This window comes from Lycium barbarum, chromosome 9 (assembly GCF_019175385.1).
Source record: "Lycium barbarum isolate Lr01 chromosome 9, ASM1917538v2, whole genome shotgun sequence".
NCBI lineage: Eukaryota > Viridiplantae > Streptophyta > Magnoliopsida > Solanales > Solanaceae > Lycium > Lycium barbarum.
This window is the reverse complement of record NC_083345.1, coordinates 35,294,388-35,303,912: the sequence shown is the minus strand read 5'-3', so window position 1 is coordinate 35,303,912 and position 9,525 is coordinate 35,294,388.

Below are 9,525 nucleotides of genomic sequence, written 5' to 3'. Positions count from 1 at the left end.
CATCCTCAGACGGATGGGCAGGCAGAGAGAACTATTCAGACTCTGGAAGACATGTTGAGGGCATGCGCCGTTGACTTTGGGGGTAATTGGGATGAGCATCTACCTCTTGTTGAGTTTGCTTTCAACAACAGTTACCAAGCAAGTATTCAATTGGCTCCTTACGAAGCTCTCTATGGGAGGCATTGCAGATCACCAATTGGATGGTTTGAACCGACTGAAGTAGTGCTACTGGGTCTTGACTCAGTTCATGAGCAATCAAGAAGTTGAACCTCATTGTGCAATGGCTCAAGCCACTTCACAGTTGATAGAAATCGTATACGAACATGCGACGTCGCGAGCTAGAGTTTACGGTAGGTGACAAGGTGTTCCTAAAGGTGTCACCAATGAAAGGAATTATGTGGTTTGGTATAAAGGGTAAGCTTAACCCTCATTTTATTGGCCCACATGAGATTTAGAGAAGAATTGGGAAAGTGGCTTACGAATTGAAGTTACCATGTGAGATGGCTATGGTGCACCTTGTGTTTCACATTTTGATGTTGAGGTTGTAGAAGCCTGACCCTTCTCATGTCTTGAATCATGACGAGATTGAAATTAATTGTCTTATGAAGAAAAACATGTGCAAGTCTTGGATCGTCAGGTTTGGAGGTTGAGGATGAAAGAAGTGGCTTCGACTAAAGTCCTTTGGCGTAATCATAATACTAAAGAAGCTACTTGGGAAGCCAAGGAGTACATAAAGAGGAGATATCCTTATTTCTTCGCTGCTACAGGTATGTTTTGAACCTTTCGGTTGTGTTTTCGTGTGGTAGTTTAGAGTGGAGTGTGAGTCTCCCACTATTGTGTTTAGGCTTGAATTATGCATTCATGATGTGGTTAAATCGCATGTTATCTCTAAGGAAGTTTCATTTTGCTAATGGAACTCTCGAAATTTCTGAAAATTTAGGGTTTAGTAAAGAATCTCAAGCCATGACTTTCATTCGGGGACAAATGATCCTTGGGGGGGGGGGGGGGGATAATATAACATCCCATAAATCCGAGTTAGGTGTGAATGTGAAATAATTGGGGTTTAGATGTCATCTAAGCTATTTGTATCCCTTCGGGATGGGTGCAGGTGTTAAATGATCTTTTCAGGGGCAAATGAGGTGAGGTGTTCGTTAGAAATCTTGAAATTCGTCTAAGTCAGAGACAGTTTTCAGTTATGTCCAGTTTTCGGATATTTGTGTTTGGAATATGGGAAAACTCAAAACGATAAAGTTGTAGGTCTCTGAAATACCTTTCCGACCATATAAAGTGAGGCTTAAACCGAGCTATGTACAAGAAGTTATGATTGTTTTACTGAGTGAATGTCGATTATCGAAAACGTGTGTTAAGCGTGCATCGCGGGCCCTTCGTACAGAATCCATCTGCTGACAAACACATGTTCAGGCGTTGAAGCTGCATCGCATGGCCAACAAAAAATCCTATGATCAGGCATTGCACCCGCAACGAGGAGCGGGTTATTTTTTCTGGTTCTGAATTTTCTTTAAGTCCTACCTCGTTGTGTTATTTCCCACTTCATTCCAAATCAATATTTCCAAGTAAAAGAACCCTAGAAAAGTCTCTCTAACCCTAAGGTGAGTTCCCCCTCAATCTTGATCATTCCCACACCATATTCATCTGCTCTTGATAGTAAATTATCACTCTAAAACCCTAAGTTCTTGAAATCTCAAGAAGAAGAAGATAGTGGCGTGTGGAGTTCATCTAAGAGGTAAAGTTTATGAATTTCTCCTAGTATTAGTAAAGTTTGGGTTAGAGTAGAAAGTTCTACAAGGTTGTAATTCGTTGATGATTCATGAAAGGGTTCAAGAACCCGTTTATAGGTTTAGAAAAAGCCCTAGTTTTCGAATAAGGTTAGAAACCCCTAGAGTTCGTTAAAATTCTATACTTTGTCAATTAAAAACCATTGCAGTGTGATTATTGAACTTGGAAGAATCCGTTTGCTAGCTTACAACGGGATTTGAGGTATGTCTCTTTTTGAACATACTCTTTCGAACGGTTTTTATGAACTCTTTGGTTGTGGTTTGTGTGCGTGAGGGACAGCACCACATTAAACCTTGTTTGTACTATATTATATATGCGTATTCGTGATTGTTTTCCTCTCTAAAGGATGATTGAAAATCGAGATATACTGTGGTATTCGCACTTGAATTACCCCATAAGGGATGTTTAAACTTGATAATTGAAAAGCTTGATTATCTCATGTGAATGCTCTATAATGGATTGTCTTGAACTTGAAACCTGTTTAAAGAAGTGAACCCAATTTTCTAAAACCGAAATGATTTAATGTACCCCTATAATGGGATGATGAACGTAATCCTTAATGAATAATGTGACTATCATGATATGACTTGTGACTCGGCTTCTATGCTGGGATTGTGATTTTTCTCTTTTGCCATGAATTATATTGTTTGTGTTTGGCCTTGCTAGAGGAAGGGTAATCATTATGGATCCTAGTGGAGTTAGCCTAGCCATTCAGGAGGAGAGTGGTCATGAAGGATTACACACCTCGATGTGGTATTTGCCTAACTATTCTTGAGAAAGGATACTCATCGTTGGTCAAATTGCCCCGGTGTGGTGCTTCTATGCTGTTTAGGGAACCGTAAATGGTCATCCCTTCATTTTATTGACTTGGGCATGTATTGGCATGTGTTATACTTTGGTTTCCTGTGAGTGTCTTATTTCGTATCTCTGTTGCCTGTGAGTGGCTTGTTTCGTATCTTTGTGGCCTGTGAGTGGCTTGTTGACGATAATGAACTTGTGTTGCTGTGAGTGGCTTGTTAATGATATTGAACTAGAAATGGAAAGACTTAAATTGTAATTTATGGCATAATGGATTGGAAGATATATATATATATATATATATATATATATATATATATATATATATATATATATCTTAATGGTTTCTTTGATGGTTATAAAGTTGTTCGTTTATCTTACCTTTGGATTTGTCAACCGCTTTGCACTTAAACGGTATTATTGATCCTAATTAATTTATTTTGCTATATTATTTATTGTCCCCGAGACACTTACTGTGTACCCAGTAGTCAGCCATACCGTTGTTGTTTTTGATAGTATGTTATGTAACATTGAAGGGCAAGTTCATGACGCGCCAACGACTTAAGGGAACTTGTTACTTCTCGAGATCTTTTGGTGAGCCCACATGTTTGTTCGTGGGGCATGTCTCTACAATATTTCATTTACTTAGATTGTTGGGATGCGTCCCGAGACTTTAGACACTCTTTATTTCATAGAAGCTCCTTAGATGGTTGTTGAACTATGGGTAGTGTTATGGATGTTTTTCCATGATTGTTGGGGCATGTTACCACGTATTATTTAAGTGTGGATTTAGACTTCCACTGTTTTGAGTTAATGAGCATGACTTTATCTTAGATACTGGCTAAGGGTGTGTCTCTTACTTATTACACAATCGCTGATTTGCAAGTATTAAACGTTTTCCATATATGATAAGGTTCTTCCGATATTGTTCATGACATCGGATGCCTGTCACGTCTAGGGTGTGTTTTGGTGCGTGACAGAACTAAAACAATGCAAGCCATTCTATGTGAGCCTTTCCTTTCCGCAACGCCTCAGAATGTTCAAAGTCTAGAAATATAGCGCTACATGAGTATTCGAATAATCTACTAAAAAAATTCAACAAATTGAAAAGGGAAACCCACTTATTTCTACTCTTTCAAATTGGTTAAACTATCACTTATGGTGAACTTATCATTCCCTCTCTCCCAATGATCATACTATTCTGATTTATAGGTTTCTAATCAATTCAATCTTTTTACAAGAAGTTTTTATGCTAAGGCTACCATCTTTATGAAACCCGAAGTCTCATTACATCATTCTCATCCATTAGAACTTGAATTCCCACCCTAGGAAATGATAATCCATAACCTTAGATAAATAAACAACAATTAAATCACTAACGCATTCATTATGTAAGGGTTTCTTAAGCTCTAGGGCTTTAGTCCTTTGATTCACCATTAGCGAACCTTACGCTATTCATGGAACTTAATATAATGACAGAATGAAAAAAGTAGAGAGTTGAGACTTACCTTTCAAGAGTATTTTTTCCCTAGCCTTAGAAAATCACCACAGAAAGAGTTCTTGGGAACTGTTTTGGAGTTATGTGGGGAAGGAGTTCGAAAATAAGAATATAAAACGTTGATTCTGTCTCCAGTCGACTGCTACAACGGTCCCGCTATAGCGAAAAATGTCCCGCTATGGCAGACCTCATTAATTCCCTCTCGCCCCGCGGCGGCTGTCTCCTATCCTCTACGACGGACTCGCTACTGTGGTCCCGCACCCATTGCAGCGGTCCATTTTGACCAGTAGCACGGGTTTTTCCACCAGTTTTCACCTAAAAATCCAACAATAATCCGAGGCCCTACAGACGCAAACCAAACATGCACATATACATAAAAACACATTACGGACTCGCCCGCGGCCTCGGAATTCCCAACGGAGGTCTAGTTTACTAGTTTACATGAAAATATGTAGAGAATTATAACATAGGAATTTCTAGAAATAGAATCATCGTCATCATAAAACATGCTTATCTTTAGCATCATAAGAACTCTATGATTCACGAATCTCTAGCTTTTGAGAATAAGAACATTCTTGGAAGACATTTATAGGGATCATGGGACATTTGGAAAACATCTATTGGATTCATAAGAAAGGAATCATTCCTTTAGAAGAAAGGGACTAGCCTTAACATACCTGAAAATTCACGTCTCGGCTCTTCTACCTATTTCCGGTCTCGTAATCTACATATAAGACCATTCATGCTATAATTAGGTCCATTGTTATATACTTATCCTAAGCCTCCAAATAAATCTTTCTAGAATCTGTCGAAATTTCGGCACCATCTCCTCTGTTTATATGCCTAACCCAAAATCGTAATTCAGCAACCAACAACAACAACATCAATACCAACATTAACAACATCACTTTCAACAACAACATGCCATAAAATAGCCCACACGCTGTTTTCCAACTTCCATAACTAACCAACTTACTATGCAATTATTTAACGACTTTGTCTTCGAGAATAAACGGGTATTAATGTAAATAGAAAGAGATTCCTACATTATTCTTGTTAAAACAGGAATATCCTCGATATCTACTTGAATCCAAAAATCCACCGCAAAACAATACTAGAATTACAACCATGCGTTATCCGGGCCTTGATTAATGCTTCACCACTTGAAAATCACTCAAACCCTCAACTTTTTTTTTGACAAAATTTCCCTTTGTATTGCTGCTCTAAAATCTGATTTTATTGGTGAAAACAATGGGGTTTTTCCCCTTTTATAAGGTTCAAATTTGGGCGGGTCACTGTAGCACGCGTTTCTACTTTGTCAGCCGAACTTCTAATGTCCATAATTCTCTACACCGATGTCTTATCGATGAACGGTTTGTTGCGTTGGAAACTAAACTCGACGAACTTAATTTTAGGATTTTGAAACACCTTAAAACACTTAATATGCTAAGAGATATTCTTCCCTCAAGTTGGACCAAAATTTTCACACGAAACTTTACCCATCCTTTCTCCAAAGTTGTACTACTCCATTTCTTCCACTCATTTCCTTATAAAACCTTCCGGTATACCTTATATATATATCCTTCACCCATTAAAAATACTTAATAATGATTGCTTATATTCCAAAGTGGTTTTACTTAACCATAACTCAACGTATTTATGTTTCAAATTTGATAAGTGCTTCTTCAAAGATACGGGTTATAGCACCACTCGACTAATCCCGTTAGTCCTACCCCGTATATTCTTTTAGGTCCAACTAATTAAGCCTTGCTTCCTCAAATTCGCTAACGTCTACTCTTTGATTATTAGACTTAGAGGTTCCTATCCGGTTCACTCGCTAGGGTATGATACATCGACGGAACGGACTCCTCACACTTCCATCAAACACTGTGACTCCATAAGTCCAGTAGATTTAACACAGAAATTCTGGAACTTAGTAATTCATCCTTACGCCAACACCTTCATGCATGATCAGAACTCCTCCGACCGTTCAACACAATTATTGAATATGCATAATGCAATTATGGTAGAATAACAATATGTAAGCATGAGGATGCGAATGTATGTAATGCAATGCAAGGGCCCAATACACAATTGTACATACATGTTAATTGGTGTCTTTCCCCAACAGTCATGACCTATAGGGGACCCATGGTGTCCATGTACCCCTCGTTCCAGAACGAACCTCGGACCACGAGCTCACAACTAGGTCGGATCCTTACCCCCGGTCAAATGTGCCTTTTCATATATGTATATATCTTTATTGTCACATCACTTCCAATGATCGAATTTCAAGTAGTACCTCATAATCCAACTAGCTCGACCATAAACCGAGTAGTACAACTGATATTTACCCATACTTTTCGTTCCATGCAATGTTCAATAGTTACACGCAACATATGCAACAATGCTAATGAATGAGATCAATGTCATAAAACATGTCGTTGACTGGCGTAACACTATTTTGCCTTCGCTTCAACTCACCCAATGCAACCCTTTTTATTGACAAGAATGAACAGTTGTGTGAACATTACAAATACTCAACAATTTATTGCAGAACTACATATACCTCGGAATAATTAGGCTAACCTATGGGGTAACCTTTCTTAATCGCAACAAGTGATCCCTCCCAATTAGCAGCGCATAGACCTCAACAATTATAGAACTTAGTGCCCATTTATGTATTCGTTATTACCCTAGTTACTATATATGTACAACTTCCCTTAAACTATAAGTATCTCCATCCGAACTCCATGTCTAAAGACCTAATCATGCTTTCTCCCGTAAATTCTATACGTATATACGACTCACTAATCAAAGTCTAACTCAAGTAAATCGTAAACTACCTCGATGACGAGCAGCTATTCGAACTTCCATGAAGTATCCACCCTCGTAGCTGATGTTCCGGGAAATTATGGCACATCCAAGGCCTTTTTACGAGAAGTTTTACTTGTTTTTAAGCAAGTTAGTGGCAATTTAATGTGTTTTTAGTATTTTTCAGGTAATGAAGCAATTTTGGGATGAAAACTGTTAAAGTGCATAATTTGGCCTTGATGAAAAAATATTGGCCGTATTTTCAAATACGGGCTGTATTCCTTGGACGTATTTAAAGATAAGCAAAATAAGAAAGTCATGCTGAGAAGATGGTGAAATACGAACAACTTTTACAGACCGTATTCCACTTTACGATCCGTATTTCAAAGAGTATTTAGCAGTTAGACGCTTGGCCGAAAGTTGGAGTTTTACATGTTGAAAGACAATCAGGCAGAAGACAGACCGTAAATCAAAATACGATCTGTAATCCAAGATGCTGAAGTTGCCCAGATCTTGAAGGAAAACCAAAGCATAAACCAGTTTACGGTCCGTAATGTGAAATATGACCGTCTTTTGTGTCATCGGGGACCAAAGTGTAATTCTGTAACTTTTACCTTTCAAAACCTATAAATAGTCCAATGTAGGGTTTTATGTCGAATCAGTTATTAGTTTCTTGACTTTTGGCTTAGAGCATTAAATACTTTCTTTACTGTGGAGATTAAAAACATCAATTCAAATATTATCAATTCCTTTTCCATCAAAAGTAAGCAATTATGAATTCTTCAATTTCTTGTTAAACTATTATCAATTACTTTTTCCATCCAAAGTAAGCAATTATGAATTCTTCAATTTCTTGTTTCTTGTTCTTTGTCATAAGTAGCTAAATTCCCTTACTAGGATTGTGAACCCAATGATGGGTGTTTTGTGATTGGGTTTATGATTGATATACACATAATGGATTATTAGGATTTATTTATTCTTCATTCTTCATTCATAATTAATGGTTGCAAACATTGATTAATGCCATAAATCTTGACTTGTTTGGGAAAACAAATTAGGGTTTGGTAAGTATAAATAACAAGAACTCAAAGTTTAAATCTTTGTTTAATAAATTCACTTAGGAATAAGAAGAATTTACTTGTCATAATTAATCGTTCTTCATCTTTACTTTCTTATATTTGGGAAAATCATAGAAAGAGATAATCTTTATTTATTGAGAAATAGTAGAGATTCATATAGAGGTTAAGTGCATTCTTGTAATGATCCATTAGAAGCATATTAAGATCAATACCCATGATCATACACCTTATCAAAAGGGGACACAACCTTGGTTTCTTTTACCATAAATTACAATCCAAAGCAATTAGCTAGCTATTAGTCATAAACAACCAACTTTTACAAAAATCATCGGATTAAGACATTAGACCTAAATTAAGCATTATACGAGTTTAGTAACCTTTTCACCCCATAATCCTGTGAGATTCGACCTCAACCTTGTTGGGTTACTATATTTGACATTTTTCGCTTTACGCTATTTAAGGGTGTAATTTGAGCGTATCAAATTTTGGCGGCGTTGCTGGGGACTACGGTTTTGAAATTACTAAATAATGTTTGCTTTGATTGAAGTTTTTTGCTTATTCCATCACACCTTGTTTGCAATTTCTTGTAAACCAGGTGAACATAAATCAGAATCAGCAAAACCAACGTGCTGGTAACCAGGGGTCGATTGAATAATCAGGCGAATGAATCAGATGACAAGAATGTTTTCGCTGATCTTGTTCCTGAGAAGGATTAGGCATCTGCTATTGTGTCACGACCCCACTAGAGGTCGTGACGGGTATCCGATACTACTATACCGGACACCTCTTATCTCATCTTCTATTCTCACTACTGAGTGGGCCATATGGACGATACAGTCACATTTTACTCAATAGACTCATCAATAGCATACTCGTAAATAAATGTCAATAAACTTTACCAACATATTACACAACAACAAGGACGAACAAGATTGTGAAACATCTGACTGTACACGTTTGTCTACGAGCCTCTAGATAAGATACATATATTCAGAAGGAGGGCCGGGTTCTGCCGTGCCCAAATATGTACACAAAAGTAGTACCGATAAACTAAAGCTCCGGAACAACTCGAGCGCTCTCAATGTACCGCTGGTAGAGCTCCTAGGGATCAGACGCGTCTACCTGTTTACCTGTGGCCATGAACGCAGTGTCCACAAGAAGGGACATCAGTACAAGTAATGTACCGAGTATGTAAGGCATGAACAATAACATAGTAAGGATTACAAAGCATGAATAATAACAGAATGGAATTATAGAGCATATCGTAAGATAAAAGAGTGACATGTACATATGAGTGCCTCTTAGGGCGGATGCCATGCATGCTTAGCTTTCTTTGAAAAACATTTCTTGTTCATATATACATAAAATAGAACATATCATGTTGTCGAGGCGTCGGCTCCGATCCATTTAGCCACATATGTCTCACGTCTGGGCATCCCGCGTCCAGGATGAAATCATGTCATATAATACCAACTGATCAGGTGGTTACGCGTCTATAGCACTCTGGCCCTCTTTCCCATATTCATGTTCATGTATCAT